The following is a 23,545-nucleotide window of genomic DNA, read 5'->3' on the forward strand; positions in this document are numbered from 1 at the left end:
ATGAGCAGTATATTTGTCGTACACTGGATGAAGGCAAAAAGGTTCTAGAGCAAGCTGGAATTCCGCTTCCTGATGTTTTGCCTCCACTTCCGCAAAGAAGACCCAGACCAGCTAAAGAATGGCAGCAGGTCCCTGCGACTAGAAGCCAACGTTCGCGAATTACTTGACTGTTCCCTGGATTCTCCGGATTTAATTTTTGAAGACGTGGCTTTACATAGACTACGCCGGTTGACTTCGCTGAGTTATCTTCAGTTATCTGTTAATGATCATTAGACTGATCTATACATTCCCGATTTCGAATTCCTCTGAATATGCCCGCACCAATTTGTTCTCCCTATTCCCTTTGTTTATTATTTTTTTACCAGTTTTCCCATTCTCTCCTTCCTTCCCTCCCCTCCCTACCTCCTTCCTTCTCTCCTCCCCTTTCTCCTTCCCTATCCCCCCCTCCCTCCCTTGATTGGGCTAGTAATTAGAATGGGTACGGCCTCGGGCTCCCTACATGTTGCCCTATTTTGGTGATTCTCGGTTTACTTTTAATATGGTATTCCGGATCTCCATCTTTTGTGAGGCTAGAACTCACATTCTTGTTCCATTAATGTTATATGTGTTTGTTTTCCCTTGTTTTGTATCTCTCCTTTTGTTTTCTAGTAGATTTACCATACATTGCTCACTTCGCAGCTTTCAACGGTGGAGACTTGGCAGGCCTGGTCGAGTGTCTGAGTCTGTAAGCATTACTTGTATTTTTACTAATGTGTAGGGTTATTTCTCACAACGTAAAGGGTTTTAATTCGCCCATTAAACGGAGGAGAGCGTTCATAGATTACCGTAAGCACGGGCCAGATATCCTGTGTTTACAAGAAACCCATTTCTCCTCTTCTTCTTCACCTAAATTTTTTGACTCGAGCTATTCCCGTTATTTCCTTGCCTCTTGGGACAGAAAAACCAGAGGGGTTGCTGTATTGCTAAAAAATTCCTTCCCCTTCCATTTGACTGACTCATACTCGGACCCTGAGGGGAGGTTTTTGATACTACAGGGAACCCTACAGGGTAAAACAATCTGTATTATCAATAGTTATCTCCCTGCAAATACCCAGATCCGGGTTTTTAAATTAATTCTATCAAAGCTTTCCCAAATCTCATACCACCACCTGATTTGGTGCGGGGATTTCAACTTGGTCCTTGACCCAACTCAGGACAGTAGTGCAGTACAGAGGTCTGATGTTTCCAAGAGAGATAGGAAACGAGTTTTGCGCTTGATGAGGGAGAATAGATTGGTGGATGTCTGGCGGGAGATTAATGGGCAGGCAAGGGGCTTCACATTTTACTCACCAGTACACAAATCGTACTCTCGCATTGACTTACAGTTAACGACTGCAAACACTCTACCATCGGTCCTATACTCACGACATGTCCCATCAGCTTGGTCGGATCACGATTCTGTTCTGTCGGTCTTTAAATTTGACATTACCACGTCTGGTCTTTTTAAGTGGCGCTTAAATGAATCCCTGCTTACAGACCCCACTATATCTTCTCAACTCAAAGATGACCTTAAACTTTTTTTTCAAACTAATGTAACTAATGACTCCTCACCTGGTAACATCTGGATGGCCCATAAAAAGTTTATAACTGGCTCTATAATCAAGTTAGCCTCCACCAGAAAAAAAAATAGATCAGCTCTTCAAAATAGACTGGAAACCAAGCTGTTCAAGCTTGAACAGGCTAATCAGCTATCAACATCTCGCTATCTAATAAAACAAATCTCAGATGTCAAAAAACAGCTGACCTCATTGCTCACTGTTAAAACAGAGAAAGCCCTCGCCTGGACCAGAGCCTCCTTTTACAAGCAGGCAAACAAACCCTCCAGAATGCTAGCACGCCAATTACGCGCCAGAGAGTATTTAAACTCTATACCCTCTATAAGAGACGGCTCTGGACGTATATCAGCCCATCCAGAGGTTATCTATAAAGCCTTTTATGAATACTATCAAAAATTATACTCCTCTCCTCAAAACACCCCTTTGAATTCCCTGAACTCTTTTTTGGAAGGTGTTTCCCTTCCAAAAATCTCTGAACCTGCTATACAGCAACTCCAGTCGGAAATCCTTCCTGAGGAAATTTCTATGATAATCAAAAAATTAAAGTCGGGTAAGGCTCCGGGTCCTGATGGCCTGTCAGCCCTTTATTACAAAAAATTCGGAGATCACCTAGTGCCCCACATTAAAAATTTCTGCAACGCCCTTCTTTCAGGCTCCCAAATGCCCCCTGAGTTTTATATTGCTCACGTAACTGTCATTCCCAAACCAAAACGAGATCACTTATTGGTTAAAAACTACCGTCCTATTTCTTTATTAAACGTCGATTTAAAAATTTTCACTTCCCTTATCACCGATAGACTGAACAAAATACTGCCCTCGCTCATACATAAGGATCAGGTGGGTTTTATCCCGTTGAGACAAGGACCTGACAACATACGTAGGAATCTCAATATTATCCACTCAGCGAACCGTACACAGAAGCCATTGATGGTACTGGCTCTAGATATAGAAAAGGCTTTTGATACAGTTCTTTGGCCTTATCTTTTTGCAGTGTTAGATAAATTTAATTTCCCTCAAAAGCTGATTTCTTGCCTTCAACTAGTATATGACAATCCATCAGCCTACCTCAAGCTCCCTTCCACTAAACCGTTATCTATAAATATACAAAGAGGTACTCGTCAGGGATGTCCCTTGTCCCCAGCATTATTTGCTTTAGCAATGGAGCCGTTGGCCGCGGCTATAAGAGAAAATCCAAACTTATTAGGACCCTCAGGTCTGGGTGAAAAATACAAATTGAGCCTTTTTGCAGATGACCTTCTACTCACATTATCTAACCCCTACTCTACTCTACCCAACCTATTTTCGCTTCTACGTACATTTGAAAAAATATCAGGTCTCAAGATAAATGTTGATAAGTCAGAGGCCCTATTCGTTAACACCTCAAAGACTGATCAAGATAATTTGATTTCACAATTCGGCTTTACAAGAAAGGAACATTCCCTATCATACTTAGGAATTAACCTTACGACCCATAGATCTTCCCTTTTTAAGTGGAACTATTCTCCCTTAATTGCAAAATTTAAGACTGACATAGCAAAATGGTCTCGTTTAAAAATTTCATGGCTTGGCCGGTTACACACTATAAAGATGGTTACTTTGCCGAGATTCCTGTACCTATTTAGATCGCTTCCCATTGCGGTCCCTTTGAAATGTCTCCGAGAGATACAGTCGATCATTTCCAAATTTATTTGGAATGGAAAAAGACCCCGTGTCAAACAAAACATAATGTGTTTACACAGAAAGTATGGCGGCATGTCAATGCCTAGTCTCTTGACATATTTCAAAGCAGCCCAAATAGCTCAATTGTCCAAATTATCTTCTAACAGTAATACTCCCAGGTGGGTGCAGTTAGAATCTTACTTCCTGCAACCTTATTCTCTTTGTGGCCTCTTATGGTCCACGGTGAGACTCCCGCCAGGCATTCAGGTCACAGCTCCCTTCTCCGCCCTCTCTTTAATCATTTGGAGAAAGGAGAGATTCAAGCACAATCTTCAATCTAAATCTTCACCCCTTACAACACTGTTCTGTAATCCTATGTTTCAGCCGGGGTTAGAGCCTGCATTGTTCTCCTGGTGGATCGGGAAGGGGATCACCATGCTAAAACACCTTTGCTCCCCTTTCAATATTTTACTCACTAAGCAAGAATTTGTACAATGTCATGGTCCCCCAACTGGAGAGGCTATGCGCATCAATCAAGTTTTTCACTTTGCCAGTCAACATCTGTCGCGGGGGACCCCTTTTCGGCTCACTGGTTTTGAACAAAGGTATTCTGGAAATCCTATGGGTAATGGGGTAATCTCACTGATATATTCCACGATGAATGCAGCTCATGTATCAGAGAAACTAAATTATATGCTGCATTGGGAGAACGACTTGGAGCTCGTCCTGCCCCTGGAGACGTGGCATAGATGTAGTGAAACCCTGTCGAGAGGCTGTCACCAAACATCTCTGACTGAAACATCACTTAAGGTGTTACATAGGACATATTATGTCCCAACCAAATTGCATGCCATTTATCCGCACATCTCTAAAGACTGTTTTAGGGGTTGTAATATCCCTGGAGATATGCTCCACATTTGGTGGAAATGTCCGATTGTTGAGAAACTTTGGCAAGAAGTTAACTCAATTATTATCCAATTATTTGGTAAACCAATTATCATGGACCCCACAGTACTCCTATTGGGTAAGATGCCATATGGTTTCTCGAAGAGTCTTCAGAGATTAGTGAATACGTTGTGCATGGCAGCTAAAATTCATATAGCTTCTAAATGGAGAACTCAGACACTGTCCATCTCAATGGTGAAAGACAGAATGAATGAAATTTTAATGTGCGAGAGAATTCAGGCAACTAGGAGCGATGACATGGATGCCTTTCTTCGAATCTGGAGCCCTTGGCTTGATCTCGATCATAGCACCCCACTGACTCGAACCCTCCTACTGTCTCCATAATTTTTTACATCATATATCTATGAATGCTCTTTAACATTTTTGGTTTATGGCAACAAATCAGCTCTCACCTACTTATCATCACCTGATGACACGACATGTTGAATTTCCCCCCATAATTAGTAAAACGAAGTGATGTTATTCCCCTTGTTGTTCCTATCCCTAGTCTGTCCTGTCTTGTCTTTCTAGTCTGGTTTATATGATTGACCTTTATGGATATGGTTACTTTTACATTTCTGTCATGATGTTCTGTAAATAACTATGTCTTCCTTTTTTTTACATGGAAGGTCAATATTGTTTTATACTGTTATGAAAACTTTAAATAAACATATTGAAACAAGAATGTGCAGGCTAAAATTTGGGGCTGAAGTAACTATTTAGCTGAATGGAATTTGACTTAATGGATATTTTAATTTTTTATTCCATTTTGCATTATTTAATGTTAAGTACCTCAAGTATTAGCAAACTTTTTGTATACTTTAATGCTGTGTGCACACGTTGCTGATTTTTCGCGTTTTTTTCTCGTTTTTCCCCGATAAAAACGCTATAAAACCGCAAAAAATCAGCATACAATATGCATCCCATCATTTAGAATGAATTCCGCATGTTTTGTGCACATGATGCGTTTTTTTTTCCGCGAAAGAAACACATCGCTGTAAAAAACGCAGCATGTTCATTAATTTTGCGGGGTTTTTTTTCGGATTTCCCACTATAAAATGCATTGGGAAATGTCCGGAAAAAAACGCATCAAAAACGTGCAAAAAACGCATGCAGATTTCTTGCAGAAAATTTCAGGTTTTTCTCAGGAATTTTCTGCAAGAATTCCTGAACGTGTGCACATAGCCTGAAAGTTCTATTCTCTAAACTGGGGTGACTTTTAGGAGGTTACAATAAAGAGGCCCTTCAAAGTCACTGCAAAAGTGAACAGGTCCCTAAAATTATTGCAGTTTATTTAACATTTCTTTGAAAATATAAAAAATTGCTGCTAAAATGTTAAGGATGTTTGTCAAATAATGCCATCATAAAGTAGTCATGTGGTAAAGGTGGCAGTGCGCACTTTACCCCTCAGTCTTCATTTTGTGGTGCAGTATTTCTCACGGTATATATTACCGTATATACTCGAGTATAAGCCGACCCGAGTATAAGCCGACCCCCCTAATTTTGCCACAAAAAACTGGGAAAACTTATTGACTCGAGTATAAACCTCTAGGGCGAAAATGCAGCAGCTACCGGTAAATGTCAAAAGTAATAATAGATACCAATAAAAGTAAAATTAATTGAGACATCAGTAGGTTAAGTGTCTTTGAATATCCATATTGAATCAGGAGCCCCATATAATGCTCCATACTGTTCATTATGGCCCCATAAGATGTTCCATATTAAAATATGCCCCATATAATCCTGCATAAAGTTAATAAAGGCCCCATAAGATGCTCCATAGACACATTTGCCCAATATAATGCTGCACAAATGCTGATTATGGCCCCATAAGATGCTCTATAAAGATATTTGCCCCTTGTAGTGCTTAACAAACGTTATGGCCCTATAAGATGCTCCATACAGACACTTGCCCCATATGCCGTAGTGCCCTACAAACGTTAATTATGGCCCCATACAGACACTTGCCCCATATAGTGCTGCACAAACATTATGCCCCTATATAGTGCTGCAGAAACGTTATGGCCCCATATAGTGCTGCAGAAACGTTATGGCCCTATATACTGCTGCAGAAACGTTATGGCCCCATATAGTGCTGCACAAACGTTATGGCCCCCATATAGTGCTGCACAAACGTTATGGCCCCCATATAGTGCTGCACAAACGTTATGGCCCCGTATAGTGCTGCACAAACGTTATGGCCCCCATATAGTGCTGCACAAACGTTATGGCCCCATATAGTGCTGCAGGAATGTTATGGCCCCATATAGTGCTGCAGGAATGTTATGGCCCCATATAGTGCCTCAGGAATGTTTTGGCCCCATATAGTGCTGCAGGAATGTTATGGCCCCATATAGTGTCGCAGGAATGTTATGGCCCCATATAGCGCTGCAGGAACGTTATGGCCCCATATAGTGCTGCAGAAATGTTATGGCCCCATATAGTGCTGCACAAACGTTATGGCCCCCATATAGTGCTGCACAAACGTTATGGCCCCCATATAGTGCTGCACAAACGTTATGGCCCCGTATAGTGCTGCACAAACGTTATGGCCCCCATATAGTGCTGCACAAACGTTATGGCCCCATATAGTGCTGCAGGAATGTTATGGCCCCATATAGTGCTGCAGGAATGTTATGGCCCCATATAGTGCCTCAGGAATGTTATGGCCCCATATAGTGCTGCAGGAATGTTATGGCCCCATATAGTGTCGCAGGAATGTTATGGCCCCATATAGCGCTGCAGGAACCTTATGGCCCCATATAGTGCTGCAGGAACGTTATGGCCCCATAGATGCTCCATACAGACACTTGCCCCATTTGCTGCGATAAAAAAAAAAATCACATACTCACCTCTCCGTCGCTCAGGCCCCCGCACTTTCAATAGTCACCTGCTCCTCGTTCCGGGCGCCGATCTGTCTCCAGCACTGACGTTCAGCAGAGGGAGCGCACTGACCACGTCACCGCGCCCTCTGACCTCAGCGTCAGTGCTGGAGACAGATCGGCGCCCGGAAAGAGGAGCAGGTGACTATCGCGCAGCGCAGCGCTCCCCTCCCCGTATACTGACCTGGTCCTGCCGCTGTGTAGATCCTGCTTCCCCGACGCCGCAGCGCTTCATCCTGTACTCAGCGGTCACATGGTACCGCTGATTACAGTACTGAATATGCGGCTCCACCCCTATGGGAGGTGGAGCCGAATATTCATTTACTGTAATGAGCGGGACCATGTGACCGCTCAGTACAGGAAGAAGCTGAAGCTGCTGCTGCTGGCGCCGGGGAAGACAGGGACCTGCAGGGACCGCGCCTGGACTAGGTGAGTATTTTTAGACAGCCCCCGTTCCCCCCCCCCCCCCCCCCCCCCCCCCCGACCCCCGGGTATGACTCGAGTATAAGCCGAGAGGGGCAATTTCAGCCCAAAAAAGTGGGCTGAAAATCTCGGCTTATACTCGAGTATATACGGTATATATAGGCCTATTGCTCTTTACTCTGGTGTGATATACTTTATCTACATAAAGGTTCTTTTTTTTGGGATCATCTCTGAACTAGAGGACTTGGTGCTGTCCTTAGCAATCATAGAGGTCATGCAAAATACTAGATGTAGTAGCTTTGATGTGAGGTGCATTCATTTTTACATTAACTAATTTGGGTAAAGCTTAAGATTTTGTAAGGAAAGTTTAAATATTAACCTTACTTTCATGCTATGGGTCAAGAAAATGTTCTGTGAATTTCCGTCTTGTCAGCATTTTGGATACTGTTCTTGTTTTTAGTGAGGTATTAATTAAACTCCTACTTTTTGAAGGGGTTGTAGCCACTTAATGCTGAGCACAAAAAAATTGATATTTACACTGTGAGATAGCGCTACCTGATTGGGTTGGGGGACACTCACTGGGCACGGGATTAAAGCACTCAGGCACGGTTTCTCCACATAAACAGTCTATTCAGTTTATTAAACATCTCAAACCGTGTCACAAACAGTTCATTATTTACATCAACGGAATACATTAACCACCGTCAGTCTGTTCCAATGGCAGATACTTCTCTGCCCGTAACCCCCTTTATCTGGAGTTACCTTACAGGAGCTCCGGCTCCACAAACTGACTCCTGTCAGTCCTGATTCCCAGGGAAAAGCTGCCTCACTGGGATCACCATCCTTGTGACCAGGGGACCTCAGATAGTCCAGACCCGCAGTAGGAACTGTAGCTTCTCCCAACACAGTAGCCGTCCCAGACTCTGCAGATACAGCCTCTCCGTGCGCTATTCAGGAAGTCCAGTCCCATGCGGTTCCAACACAGGCCTTCAGTCCATGGTCTCACCGTGTGCTTCCAGGAATCCAGTCTTTTCCAGGACATTGCAACACACTCACCATTCAGTCCATGGCCTCACCATGAGCTTCCAGGGATCCAGGACATTCCAACACACAGGCCTTCAGTTCATGGTCTCACAATGTGCTTCCAGGAATCCAGTCTACTCCAGGACATTCCAACACACAGGCTATACAGGAACTCACACTCTGAACCATGTTACACACACCCTGGTCACATTACATAGTTGTAACCACTCCCGTAGGTGGGAGGTGTGTGTGGCTAGTTCGACCCGCCTAGCTCTCCAACTAGCCCTGCCAGCCTCCCTTTACAAACTATACTAATACTTGTGGGACTACAGGTCCCAGAACAACATTAATACAGGCTTACAACGCAGACTCCCTCTGTGACACATACCGGCCATTTACAATCATGCCAGACACGGTTTCATTATCATCATAATTATGCCTCCAAGCGCATCCTGAAGCGCACACACAGAGCGCCCCTTGGCTGTAACATGGGTCACTGCATCACAATCCATAAATAAATATATCACACACCTACATGTTACATACATGATTTTATCACCCGGACTGATCAATATTTCCTTTAATTACTATACAGATCAAGATGAGAACTGGGAGCACTCTTCAGGGCCAGTGAATGGTATGTACTGCACATTGCCTTTCCATGTTTCTTAACCCTGTCTCTTGGTAATCAGTATTAACCTTCCTGACAGCTCTATTTTTCAAGTCTGGCACGTCACTTTATGTGATAATAACTTATCTGCTAGTTGCTAGTGGTCTTAACCATGGATAGCTAAGCTCCTGCAATGCCTGAACATAAGGAAAGAGACATTGTGAATCAAATAACGATGGTATATTTCTAGTTGGAGGTATTTGCTAATATTATTATTATTATTATTATTATTATTACACCTGCTACATATTGGAATAGGATATTGGAGATGGGAATATCCCTTTAATTGTATATTCTTAATTACATATAGTTTATATAGCTATAAAACGTTAGTGTCCGCTATATATGGGTCAATGCTGCGTTCAGGAGAAATTGCATAATTGTGCAGGCTAAAATTTGGGGCTGAAGTAAGTAGCTGAATGGAATTTGACTAAAGGTACCTTCACACTAAGCAACGCTGCAGCGATATCGACAACGATGCCGATTGCTGCAGCGTCGCTGTGTGGTCGCTGGAGAGCTGTCACACAGACAGCTCTCCAGCGACCAACGATGCCGAAGTCCCCGGGTAACCAGGGTAAACATCGGGTTACTAAGCGCAGGGCCGCGCTTAGTAACCCGATGTTTACCCTGGTTACCAGTGTAAATATATAAAAAAAAAAAAACACTACATACTTACATTGCCGTGTCTATCGCGTCCTCCGGCGTCCTCTTCCCTGCACTGTGTAAGCGCCGGCCCTAAAGCACAGCGGTGACGTCACCGCTGTGCTTTGCTTTACGGCTGGCAGTGACACATTCAGTGCAGGAAGCTCTGAGCAGCAGCGCGGACGCCGGGGGACGTGACAGACATCAGAGGGTGAGTATGTAGTGTTTTTTTTTTACTTTTACAATGGTAACCAGGGTAAATATCGGGTTACTAAGCGTGGCCCTGCGCTTAGTAACCCGATATTTACCCTGGTTACCATTGTAAAACATTGCTGGCATCGTTGCTTTTGCTGTCAAACACAACGATACACGCCGATCTGACGACCAAATAAAGTTCTGGACTTTCAGCAATGACCAGCGATATCACAGCAGGATCCTGATCGCTGCTGCGTGTCAAACCGAACGATATCGCTATCCAGGACGCTGCAACGTCACGGATCGCTATCGTTATCGTTGTTAAGTCGCTTAGTGTGAAGGTACCTTTAGTGGATATTTTCATTTTTGTTATTCCATTTTGCATAAATGTAAAGCACCTCAAGGAGTAGCAAACTTACTTTGAAGTCTCCATTCTTTAAACTGGTGTGACTTTTAGGATGTTACAATAAGGGTATGTTTCCACTGTCAGGATGGCCGGCGGTATCGCCGCAGCGGCGAAGCCGCTCGGCGCTAAGCCCCGCCCCCTTTCTGGGACGCGATCATGCCGGATGTGTTAACTCTTCACATCCGGGATGATCGCTCTCTCCCATAGCGCCCTGTGATATGCCTTGCGGGGACGCTGCGTCCCCGCAAGGTGTACGGACATGCTGCGATCTGAAAAGACGCGCAGCATGTCCGGAGTCGCAGGGCCGCCGCGTGCGGGTTTCCACGCATAGTGGAGACGGGATTTCATAAAATCCCCTCCACTATGCTGGAACATCTGGACGCTGCTTGTTTGACGCTGCAGCTCTGCGCAGCGTCAAACAAGCAGCGTTTCCTGACCGTGGAAACATACCCTAAAGAGGCACTTCAAAGTCACTGCAGAAGTGAAAAGGTCCCTAAGAATGTGCAGGCTAAAATTTGGGGCTGAAGTAACTATTTAGCTGAATGGAATTTGACTTAATGGATATTTTAATTTTTTATTCCATTTTGCATTATTTAATGTTAAGTACCTCGAGTATTAGCAAACTTTTTGTATACTTTAATGCTGTGTGCACACGTTGCTGATTTTTCGCGTTTTTTTTCTCGTTTTTCCCCGATAAAAACGCTATAAAACCGCAAAAAATCAGCATACAATATGCATTCCATCATTTAGAATGAATTCCGCATGTTTTGTGCACATGATGCGTTTTTTTTTCCGCGAAAGAAACACATCGCTGTAAAAAACGCAGCATGTTCATTAATTTTGCGGGGTTTTTTTTTCGGATTTCCCACTATAAAATGCATTGGGAAATGTCCGGAAAAAAACGCATCAAAAACGTGCAAAAAACGCATGCAGATTTCTTGCAGAAAATTTCAGGTTTTTCTCAGGAATTTTCTGCAAGAATTCCTGAACGTGTGCACATAGCCTGAAAGTTCTATTCTCTAAACTGGGGTGACTTTTAGGAGGTTACAATAAAGAGGCCCTTCAAAGTCACTGCAAAAGTGAACAGGTCCCTAAAATTATTGCAGTTTATTTAACATTTCTTTGAAAATATAAAAAATTGCTGCTAAAATGTTAAGGATGTTTGTCAAATAATGCCATCATAAAGTAGTCATGTGGTAAAGGTGGCAGTGCGCACTTTACCCCTCAGTCTTCATTTTGTGGTGCAGTATTTCTCACGGTACATATTACCGTATATACTCGAGTATAAGCCGACCCGAGTATAAGCCGACCCCCCTAATTTTGCCACAAAAAACTGGGAAAACTTATTGACTCGAGTATAAGCCTCTAGGGCGAAAATGCAGCAGCTACCGGTAAATGTCAAAAGTAATAATAGATACCAATAAAAGTAAAATTAATTGAGACATCAGTAGGTTAAGTGTCTTTGAATATCCATATTGAATCAGGAGCCCCATATAATGCTCCATACTGTTCATTATGGCCCCATAAGATGTTCCATATTAAAATATGCCCCATATAATCCTGCATAAAGTTAATAAAGGCCCCATAAGATGCTCCATAGACACATTTGCCCAATATAATGCTGCACAAATGCTGATTATGGCCCCATAAGATGCTCTATAAAGATATTTGCCCCTTGTAGTGCTTAACAAACGTTATGGCCCTATAAGATGCTCCATACAGACACTTGCCCCATATGCCGTAGTGCCCTACAAACGTTAATTATGGCCCCATACAGACACTTGCCCCATATAGTGCTGCACAAACATTATGCCCCTATATAGTGCTGCAGAAACGTTATGGCCCCATATAGTGCTGCAGAAACGTTATGGCCCTATATAGTGCTGCAGAAACGTTATGGCCCCATATAGTGCTGCAGAAACGTTATGGCCCCATATAGTGCTGCACAAACGTTATGGCCCCCATATAGTGCTGCACAAACGTTATGGCCCCCATATAGTGCTGCACAAACGTTATGGCCCCGTATAGTGCTGCACAAACGTTATGGCCCCCATATAGTGCTGCACAAACGTTATGGCCCCATATAGTGCTGCAGGAATGTTATGGCCCCATATAGTGCTGCAGGAATGTTATGGCCCCATATAGTGCCTCAGGAATGTTTTGGCCCCATATAGTGCTGCAGGAATGTTATGGCCCCATATAGTGTCGCAGGAATGTTATGGCCCCATATAGCGCTGCAGGAACGTTATGGCCCCATATAGTGCTGCAGAAACGTTATGGCCCCATATAGTGCTGCACAAACGTTATGGCCCCCATATAGTGCTGCACAAACTTTATGGCCCCCATATAGTGCTGCACAAACGTTATGGCCCCGTATAGTGCTGCACAAACGTTATGGCCCCCATATAGTGCTGCACAAACGTTATGGCCTCATATAGTGCTGCAGGAATGTTATGGCCCCATATAGTGCTGCAGGAATGTTATGGCCCCATATAGTGCCTCAGGAATGTTATGGCCCCATATAGTGCTGCAGGAATGTTATGGCCCCATATAGTGTCGCAGGAATGTTATGGCCCCATATAGCGCTGCAGGAACCTTATGGCCCCATATAGTGCTGCAGGAACGTTATGGCCCCATAGATGCTCCATACAGACACTTGCCCCATTTGCTGCGATAAAAAAAAATAATCACATACTCACCTCTCCGTCGCTCAGGCCCCCGCACTTTCAATAGTCACCTGCTCCTCGTTCCGGGCGCCGATCTGTCTCCAGCACTGACGTTCAGCAGAGGGAGCGCACTGACCACGTCACCGCGCCCTCTGACCTCAGCGTCAGTGCTGGAGACAGATCGGCGCCCGGAAAGAGGAGCAGGTGACTATCGCGCAGCGCAGCGCTCCCCTCCCCGTATACTGACCTGGTCCTGCCGCTGTGTAGATCCTGCTTCCCCGACGCCGCAGCGCTTCATCCTGTACTCAGCGGTCACATGGTACCGCTGATTACAGTACTGAATATGCGGCTCCACCCCTATGGGAGGTGGAGCCGAATATTCATTTACTGTAATGAGCGGGACCATGTGACCGCTCAGTACAGGAAGAAGCTGAAGCTGCTGCTGCCGGCGCCGGGGAAGACAGGGACCTGCAGGGACCGCGCCTGGACTAGGTGAGTATTTTTAGACAGCCCCCGCTCCCCCCCCCCCCCGACCCCCGGGTATGACTCGAGTATAAGCCGAGAGGGGCAATTTCAGCCCAAAAAAGTGGGCTGAAAATCTCGGCTTATACTCGAGTATATACGGTATATGTAGGCCTATTGCTCTTTACTCTGGTGTGATATACTTTATCTACATAAAGGTTCTTTTTTTTGGGATCATCTCTGAACTAGAAGACTTGGTGCTGTCCTTAGCAATCATAGAGGTCATGCAAAATACTAGATGTAGTAGCTTTGATGTGAGGTGCATTCATTTTTACATTAACTAATTTGGGTAAAGCTTAAGATTTTGTAAGGAAAGTTTAAATATTAACCTTACTTTCATGCTATGGGTCAAGAAAATGTTCTGTGAATTTCCGTCTTGTCAGCATTTTGGATACTGTTCTTGTTTTTAGTGAGGTATTAATTAAACTCCTACTTTTTGAAGGGGTTGTAGCCACTTAATGCTGAGCACAAAAAAATTGATATTTACACTGTGAGATAGCGCTACCTGATTGGGTTGGGGGACACTCACTGGGCACGGGATTAAAGCACTCAGGCACGGTTTCTCCACATAAACAGTCTATTCAGTTTATTAAACATCTCAAACCGTGTCACAAACAGTTCATTATTTACATCAACGAAATACATTAACCACCGTCAGTCTGTTCCAATGGCAGATACTTCTCTGCCCGTAACCCCCTTTATCTGGAGTTACCTTACAGGAGCTCCGGCTCCACAAACTGACTCCTGTCAGTCCTGATTCCCAGGGAAAAGCTGCCTCACTGGGATCACCATCCTTGTGACCAGGGCACCCTCAGATAGTCCAGACCCGCAGTAGGAACTGTAGCTTCTCCCAACACAGTAGCCGTCCCAGACTCTGCAGATACAGCCTCTCCGTGCGCTATTCAGGAAGTCCAGTCCCATGCGGTTCCAACACAGGCCTTCAGTCCATGGTCTCACCGTGTGCTTCCAGGAATCCAGTCTTTTCCAGGACATTGCAACACACTCACCATTCAGTCCATGGCCTCACCATGAGCTTCCAGGGATCCAGGACATTCCAACACACAGGCCTTCAGTTCATGGTCTCACAATGTGCTTCCAGGAATCCAGTCTACTCCAGGACATTCCAACACACAGGCTATACAGGAACTCACACTCTGAACCATGTTACACACACCCTGGTCAAATTACATAGTTGTAACCACTCCCGTAGGTGGGAGGTGTGTGTGGCTAGTTCGACCCGCCTAGCTCTCCAACTAGCCCTGCCAGCCTCCCTTTACAAACTATACTAATACTTGTGGGACTACAGGTCCCAGAACAACATTAATACAGGCTTACAACGCAGACTCCCTCTGTGACACATACCGGCCATTTACAATCATGCCAGACACGGTTTCATTATCATCATAATTATGCCTCCAAGCACATCCTGAAGCGCACACACAGAGCGCCCCTTGGCTGTAACATGGGTCACTGCATCACAATCCATAAATAAATATATCACACACCTACATGTTACATACATGATTTTATCACCCGGACTGATCAATATTTCCTTTAATTACTATACAGATCAAGATGAGAACTGGGAGCACTCTTCAGGGCCAGTGAATGGTATGTACTGCACATTGCCTTTCCATGTTTCTTAACCCTGTCTCTTGGTAATCAGTATTAACCTTCCTGACAGCTCTATTTTTCATGTCTGGCACGTCACCTTATGTGGTAATAACTTATCTGCTAGTTGCTAGTGGTCTTAACCATGGATAGCTAAGCTCCTGCAATGCCTGAACATGAGGAAAGAGACATTGTGAATCAAATAACGATGGTATATTTCTAGTTGGAGGTATTTGCTAATATTATTATTATTACACCTGCTACATATTGGAATAGGATTTTGGAGATGGGAATATCCCTTTAATTGTATACTCTTAATTACATATAGTTTATGTAGCTATAAGACGTTAGTGTCCGCTATATATGGGTCAATGCTGCGTTCAGGAGAAATTGCATAATTGTGCAGGCTAAAATTTGGAGCTGAAGTTACTAGCTGAATGGAATTTGACTTAGTGGATATTTTCATTTTTGTTTTTCCATTTTGCATAAATGTAAAGCACCTCAAGGAGTAGCAAACTTACTTTGAAGCCTCCATTCTTTAACCCCTTCCCGACATTTGACGTACTATCCCGTCGAGGTGGGGTGGGCCCGTATGACCGCCGACGGGATAGTACGTCATCACCGATCAGCGGCGCTCACGGGGGGAGCGCGGCCGATCGCGGCCGGGTGTCAGCTGCATATCGCAGCTGACATCCGGCACTATGTGCCAGGAGCGGTCACGGACCGCCCCCGGCACATTAACCCCCGGCACACCGCGATCAAACATGATCGCAGTGTACCGGCGGTATAGGGAAGCATCGCGCAGGGAGGGGGCTCCCTGCGGGCTTCCCTGAGACCCCCGGAGCAACGCGATGTGATCGCGTTGCTCTGAGGGTCTCCTACCTCCCTCCTCGCCGCAGGTCCCGGATCCAAGATGGCCGCGGCATCCGGGTCCTGCAGGGAAGGAGGTGGCTTACCGAGTGTCTGCTCAGAGCAGACACTTGGTAAGCCTGCAGCCCTGCACAGCAGATCGTCGATCTGGCAGAGTGCTGTGCACACTGCCAGATCAATGATCTGTGATGTCCCCCCCTGGGACAAAGTAAAAAAGTTAAAAAAAATTTTTTCCACATGTGTAAAAAAAAAAAAATCCTAAATAAATAATAATAAAAAAAAATATATTATTCCCATAAATACATTTCTTTATCTAAATAAAAAAAACAAAACTATAAAAGTACACATATTTAGTATCGCCGCGTCCGTAACGACCCAACCTATAAAACTGCCCCACTAGTTAACCCCTTCAGTAAACACCGTAAGAAAAAAAAAAAAAAAACGAGGCAAAAAACAACGCTTTATTACCATACCGCCGAACAAAAAGTGGAATAACACGCGATCAAAAAGACTGATATAAATATCCATGGTACCGCTGAAAACGTCATCTTGTCCCGCAAAAAACAAGCCGCCATACAACATTATTAGCAAAAAAATAAAAAAGTTATAGTCCTGAGAATAAAGCGATACGAAAATAATTATTTTTTCTATATTTTAGTTTTTATCGTATAAAAGCGCCAAAACATAAAAAAATGATATAAATGAGATATCGCTGTAATCGTACTGACCCGAAGAATAAAACTGCTTTATCAATTTAACCAAACGCGGAACGGTATAAACGCCTCCCCCAAAAGAAATTCATGAATAGCTGGTTTTTGGTCATTCTGCCTCACAAAAATCGGAATAAAAAGCGATCAAAAACGGTCACGTGTCCGAAAATGTTACCAATAAAAACGTCAACTCGTCCCGCAAAAAACAAGACCTCACATGACTCTGTGGAGCAAAATGTGGAAAAATTATAGGTCTCAAAATGTGGAGACGCAAAAACTTTTTTGCTATAAAAAGCGTCGCTGGTTTCACACTTGCGTTTTTGTCTGCAGCGTTTTTTGCACAAAAAAACGCATGCGTTTTTTCCCTATATTTAACATTGAAAACGCATGCGGTTTTTTTGTACGCGTTTGGTCGCGTTTTCAAACGCATGCGTTTTTTTTCTGCATGCGTTCATTTTCAGAAATACAACCTGCAGTATTTTCTTGCGTTTTTAAGCACATGCGTTTGTTTGCTTTAAAAACGCATGCATTTAAACACACTGAAAAGCCACCCACCACCATCAAGGTGATAAAGGGATCCAAACCCTAACCCTAACTCTACCCCTAACCTCACCCCTAACCGTTTAATGAACATTTTCTGACAGTCATAGTGCCACGTATTTCAGTGCCACGTATTTCAGTGCCACGTATTTCAGTGCCACGTGTTTCAGTGCCACGTATTTCAGTGCCACGTATCACATATTTCAGTGCCACGTATCACGTATTTCAGTGCCACGTATCACGTATTTCAGTGCCACATATTTTAGTACCACGTATTTCAGTGCCACGTATTTCAGTGCCACGTATTTCAGTGCCACGTATTTCAGTGCCACGTATCACGTATTTCAGTGCCACGTATTTCAGTGCCACGTATCACGTATTTCAGTGCCACGTATTTCAGTGCCACGTATCACGTATTTCAGTGCCACGTATTTCAGTGCCACGTATTTCAGTGCCACGTATCACGTATTTCAGTGCCACGTGTTTCAGTGCCACGTATTTAAGTGCCACGTATCACGTATTTCAGTGCCACGTATTTCAGTGCCACGTATTTCAGTGCCACGTATCACGTATTTCAGTGCCACGTATTTCAGTGCCACGTATTTCAGTGCCACGTATTTCAGTGCCACGTATTTCAGTGCCACGTATTTCAGTGCCACGTATTTCAGTGCCACGTATCACATATTTCAGTGCCACGTATTTCAGTGCCACGTATTTCAGTGCCACGTATTTCAGTGCCACGTATTTCAGTGCCACGTATTTCAGTGCCACGTATTTCAGTGCCACGTATCACGTATTTCAGTGCCACGTGTTTCAGTGCCACGTATTTAAGTGCCACGTATCACGTATTTCAGTGCCACGTATTTCAGTGCCACGTATTTCAGTGCCACGTATTTCAGTGCCACGTATTTCAGTCACGTTTAGGGTTAGGGTTAGGGGTAGGGTTAGGGTTAGGGCTAGGGTTGGAGGTAAAGTTAGGGTTGGGGCTAAAGTTAGGGTTGGGGCTAAAGTTAGGGTTAGGGTTTGGATTACATTTACGTTTGGATTAGGGTTGGGATTAGAATTATGGGTGTGTCAGGGCTAGGGGTGTGGTTAGGGTTACCGTTGGGATTAGGGTTAGGGGTGTGTTTGGGTTAGGGTTTCAGGTAGAATTGGGGAGTTTCCACTGTCCAGGCACATCAGGGGCTCTACAAGCGCGACATGGCGTCCAATCTCAATTCCAGCCAATTCTGCGTTGAAAAAGTAAAACAGTGCTCCTTCCCTTCCGAGCTCTCCCGTGCGCCCAAAAAGGGGTTTACCCCAACATATGTGTTATCAGCGTACTCGGGACAAATTGAACAACAACTTCTGGGGTCCAAGTTCTCTTGTTATCCTTAGGAAAATAAAAATTTGGGGGGCTAAAAATCATTTTTGTGGGAAAAAAAAGATGTTTTATTTTCACGGCTCTGCGTTATAAACTGTAGTGAAACACTTGGGGGTTCAAAGTTCTCACAACACATCTAGATAAGTTCCTTGGGAGGTCTAGTTTCCAATATGGGGTCACTTGTGGGGGGTTTGTACTGTTTGGGTACATCAGGGGCTCTGCAAATGCAACGTGACGCCTGCAGACCAATCCATTTAAGGCTGCATTCCAAATGGCGCTCCTTCCCTTCCGAGCTCTGTCATGCACCCAAACAGTGGTTCCCCCCCACATATGGGGTATCAGCGTACTCAGGACAAATTGGACAACAACTTTTGGGGTCTAATTTATCCTGTTACCCTTGTGAAAATACAAAACTGGGGGCTAAAAAATCATTTTTGTGAAAAAAAAAAAGAATTTTTATTTTCACGGCTTTGCGCTATAAACTTTAGTGAAACACTTGGGGGTTCAAAGTTCTCAAAACACATCTAGATAAGTTCTTTGGGAGGTCTAGTTTCCAATATGGGGTCACTTGTGGGGGGTTTGTACTGTTTGGGTACATCAGGGGCTCTGCAAATGCAACGTGACGGCTGCTGACCAATCCATTTAAGTCTGCATTCCAAATGGCGCTCCTTCCCTTCCGAGCTCTGTCATGCGCCCAAACAGTGGTTCCCCCCCACATATGGGGTATCAGCGTACTCAGGACAAATTGGAAAACAAATTTTGGGGTCCAATTTATTCTGTTACCCTTGTAAAAATACAAAGCTGGGTGCTAAAAAATCATTTTTGAGAAAAAAAATAAAAATTATTTTCACGGCTCTGCGTTATAATCTGTAGTGAAACACTTGGGGGTTCAAAGCTCTCAAAACACATCTAGATAAGTTCCTTAGGGGGTCTACTTTCCAAAATGGTGTCACTTGTAGGGAGTTTCAATGTTTAGGCACATCAGGGGCTCTCCAAACGCAACATGGCGTCCCATCTCAATTCCAGTCAATTTTGCATTGAAAAGTCAAATGGCGCTCCTTCCCTTCCAAGCTCTGCCATGCGCCCAAACAATGGTTTACACCCACATATGGGGTATCAGCGTACTCAGGACAAATTGCACAACATTTTTTGGGGTCCAATTTCTTCTCTTACCCTTGGGAAAATAAAAAATTGGGGGCGAAAAGATCATTTTTGTGAAAAAATATGATTTTTTATTTTTACGGCTCTGCATTATAAACTTCTGTGAAGCACTTGGTGGGTCAAAGTGCTCACCACACATCAAGATAAGTTCCTTAGGGGGTCTACTTTCCAAAATGGTGTCACTTGTAGGGGGTTTCAGTGTTTAGGCACATCAGGGGCTCTCCAAACGCAACATGGCGTCCCATCTCAATTCCAGTCAATTTTGCATTGAAAAGTCAAATGGCGCTCCTTCCCTTCCAAGCTCTGCCATGCGCCCAAACAATGGTTTACACCCACATATGGGGTATCAGCGTACTCAGGACAAATTGCACAACATTTTTTGGGGTCCAATTTCTTCTCTTACCCTTGGGAAAATAAAAAATTGGGGGCAAAAAGATCATTTTTGTGAAAAAATATGATTTTTTATTTTTACGGCTCTGCATTATAAACTTCTGTGAAGCACTTGGTGGGTCAAAGTGCTCACCACACATCTAGATAAGTTCCTTAGGGGGTCTACTTTCCAAAATGGTGTCACTTGTAGGGAGTTTCAATGTTTAGGCACATCAGGGGCTCTCCAAACGCAACATGGCGTCCCATCTCAATTCCAGTCAATTTTGCATTGAAAAGTCAAATGGCGCTCCTTCCCTTCCAAGCTCTGCCATGCGCCCAAACAATGGTTTACACCCACATATGGGGTATCATCGTACTCAGGACAAATTGCACAACATTTTTTGGGGTCCAATTTCTTCTCTTACCCTTGGGAAAATAAAAAATTGGGGGCAAAAAGATCATTTTTGTGAAAAAATATGATTTTTTATTTTTACGGCTCTGCATTATAAACTTCTGTGAAGCACTTGGTGGGTCAAAGTGCTCACCACACATCAAGATAAGTTCCTTAGGGGGTCTACTTTCCAAAATGGTGTCACTTGTAGGGGGTTTCAGTGTTTAGGCACATCAGGGGCTCTCCAAACGCAACATGGCGTCCCATCTCAATTCCAGTCAATTTTGCATTGAAAAGTCAAATGGCGCTCCTTTCCTTCCGAGCTCTGCCATACGCCCAAACAGTGGTTTACCCTCACATATGGGGTATCAGCGTACTCAGGACAAATTGTACAACAACTTTGGGGGTCCATTTTCTCCTGTTACCCTTGGTAAAATAAAACAAATTGGAGCTGAAATAAATTGTGTGTGAAAAAAAGTTAAATGCTCATTTTTATTTAAACATTCAAAAAATTCCTGTGAAACACCTGAAGGGTTAATAAACTTCTTGAATGTGGTTTTGAGCACCTTGAGGGGTGCAGTTTTTAGAATGGTGTCACACTTGAGTATTTTCTATCATATAGACCCCTCAAAATGACTTCAAATGAGATGTGGTCCCTAAAAAAAAATGGTGTTGTAAAAATGAGAAATTGCTGGTTAACTTTTAACCCTTATAACTCCGTCACAAAAAAAAATTTTGGTTCCAAAATTGTACTGATGTAAAGTAGACATGTGGGAAATGTTACTTATTAAGTATTTTGCGTGACATATGTCTGTGATTTAAGGGCATAAAAATTCAAAGTTGGAAAATTGCGAAATTTTCAAAATTTTCGCCAAATATTCGTTTTTTTCACAAATAAATGCAAGTTATATCGAATAAATTTTACCACTAACATGAAGTACAATATGTCACGAGAAAACAATGTCAGAATCGCCAAGATCCGTCAAAGCGTTCCAGAGTTATAGCCTCATAAAGGGACAGTGGTCAGAATTGTAAAAATTGGCCCGGTCATTAACGTGCAAACCACCCTTGGGGGTGAAGGGGTTAAACTGGGGTGACTTTTAGGATGTTACAATAAAGAGGCACTTCAAAGTCACTGCAGAAGTGAAAAGGTCCCTAAGAATGTGCAGGCTAAAATTTGGGGCTGAAGTAACTATTTAGCTGAATGGAATTTGACTTAATGGATATTTTAATTTTTTATTCCATTTTGCATTATTTAATGTTAAGTACCTCGAGTATTAGCAAACTTTTTGTATACTTTAATGCTGTGTGCACACGTTGCTGATTTTTCGCGTTTTTTTCTCATGTTTTCCCGATAAAAACGCTATAAAACCGCAAAAAAACAGCATACAACATGCATCCCATCATTTAGAATGAATTCCGCATGTTTTGTGCACATGATGCGGTTTTTTTTTTCTGCGAAAAAAACGCATCGCGGTAAAAAACGCAGCATGTTCATTAATTTTGCGTGTTTTTTTGGATTTCCCACTATAAAATGCATTGGGAAATGTCCGGAAAAAAACGCATCAAAAACGTGCAAAAAACGCATGCAGATTTCTTGCAGAAAATTTCAGGTTTTTCTCAGGAATTTTCTGCAAGAATTCCTGAACGTGTGCACATAGCCTGAACGTTCTATTCTCTAAACTGGGGTGACTTAGGAGGTTACAATAAAGAGGCCCTTTAAAGTCACTGCAACAGTGAACAGGTCCCTAAAATTATTGCAGTTTATTTAACATTTCTTTGAAAATATAAAAAATTGCTGCTAAAATGTTAAGGATGTTTGTCAAATAATGCCATCATAAAGTAGTCATGTGGTAAAGGTGGCAGTGCGCACTTTACCCCTCAGTCTTCATTTTGTGGTGCAGTATTTCTCACGGTATATATTATATATAGGCTTATTGCTCTTTACTCTGGTGTGATATACTTTATCTACATAAAGGTTTTTTATTTTTGGGATCATCTCTGAGCTAGAAGACTTGGTGCTGTCCTTAGCAATGATAGAGGTCATGCAAAATACTAGATGTAGTAACTTTGATGTGAGGTGCATTCATTTTTACATTAACTAATTTGGGTAAAGCTTAAGATTTTGTAAGGAAAGTTTAAATATTAACCTTACTTTCATGCTATGGGTCAAGAAAATGTTCTGTGAATTTCCGTCTTGTCAGCATTTTGGATACTGTTCTTGTTTTTAGTGAGGTATTAATTAAACTCCTACTTTTTGAAGGGGTTGTAGCCACTTTATGCTGAGCACAAAAAAATTGATATTTATACTGTGAGATAGCGCTACCTGATTGGGTTGGTGGACACTCACTTGGCACGGGATTAAAGCACTCAGGCACGGTTTCTCCACATAAACAGTCTATTCAGTTTATTAAACATCTCAAGCCGTGTCACAAACAGTTCATTATTTACATCAACGGAATACATTAACCACCATCAGTCTGTTCCAATGGCAGATACTTCTCTGCCCGTAACCCCCTTTATCTGGAGTTACCTTACAGGAGCTCCGGCTCCACAAACTGACTCCTGTCAGTCCTGATGTTTGTCAAATAATGCCATCATAAAGTAGTCATGTGGTAAAGGTGGCAGTGCACACTTTACCCCTCAGTCTTCATTTTGTGTAGTTAATACTGTTCGGTAGAGCTTTCCTTTAGCCCTGTTCCTAAAGCGCTATTCCTCAGTGTTCCTGAGCACAAGCTATTTCACATGGTTGAGTGCACTTGGGATCTGTCCACAAGGTGCTGCCCAATGTTTGGTCTTTAGACCGTGGCTAGGAGTTTGTCCGGCTTTTGTGTACAAAATGTTTTGGCTTTTACAATTGTTAAAAAGCTTAATAAAAGACTTCTTTGTACACACAGTTGAC

This window comes from Ranitomeya variabilis, chromosome 5 (assembly GCF_051348905.1).
Source record: "Ranitomeya variabilis isolate aRanVar5 chromosome 5, aRanVar5.hap1, whole genome shotgun sequence".
In the NCBI taxonomy this organism is placed as follows: Eukaryota; Metazoa; Chordata; class Amphibia; order Anura; family Dendrobatidae; genus Ranitomeya; species Ranitomeya variabilis.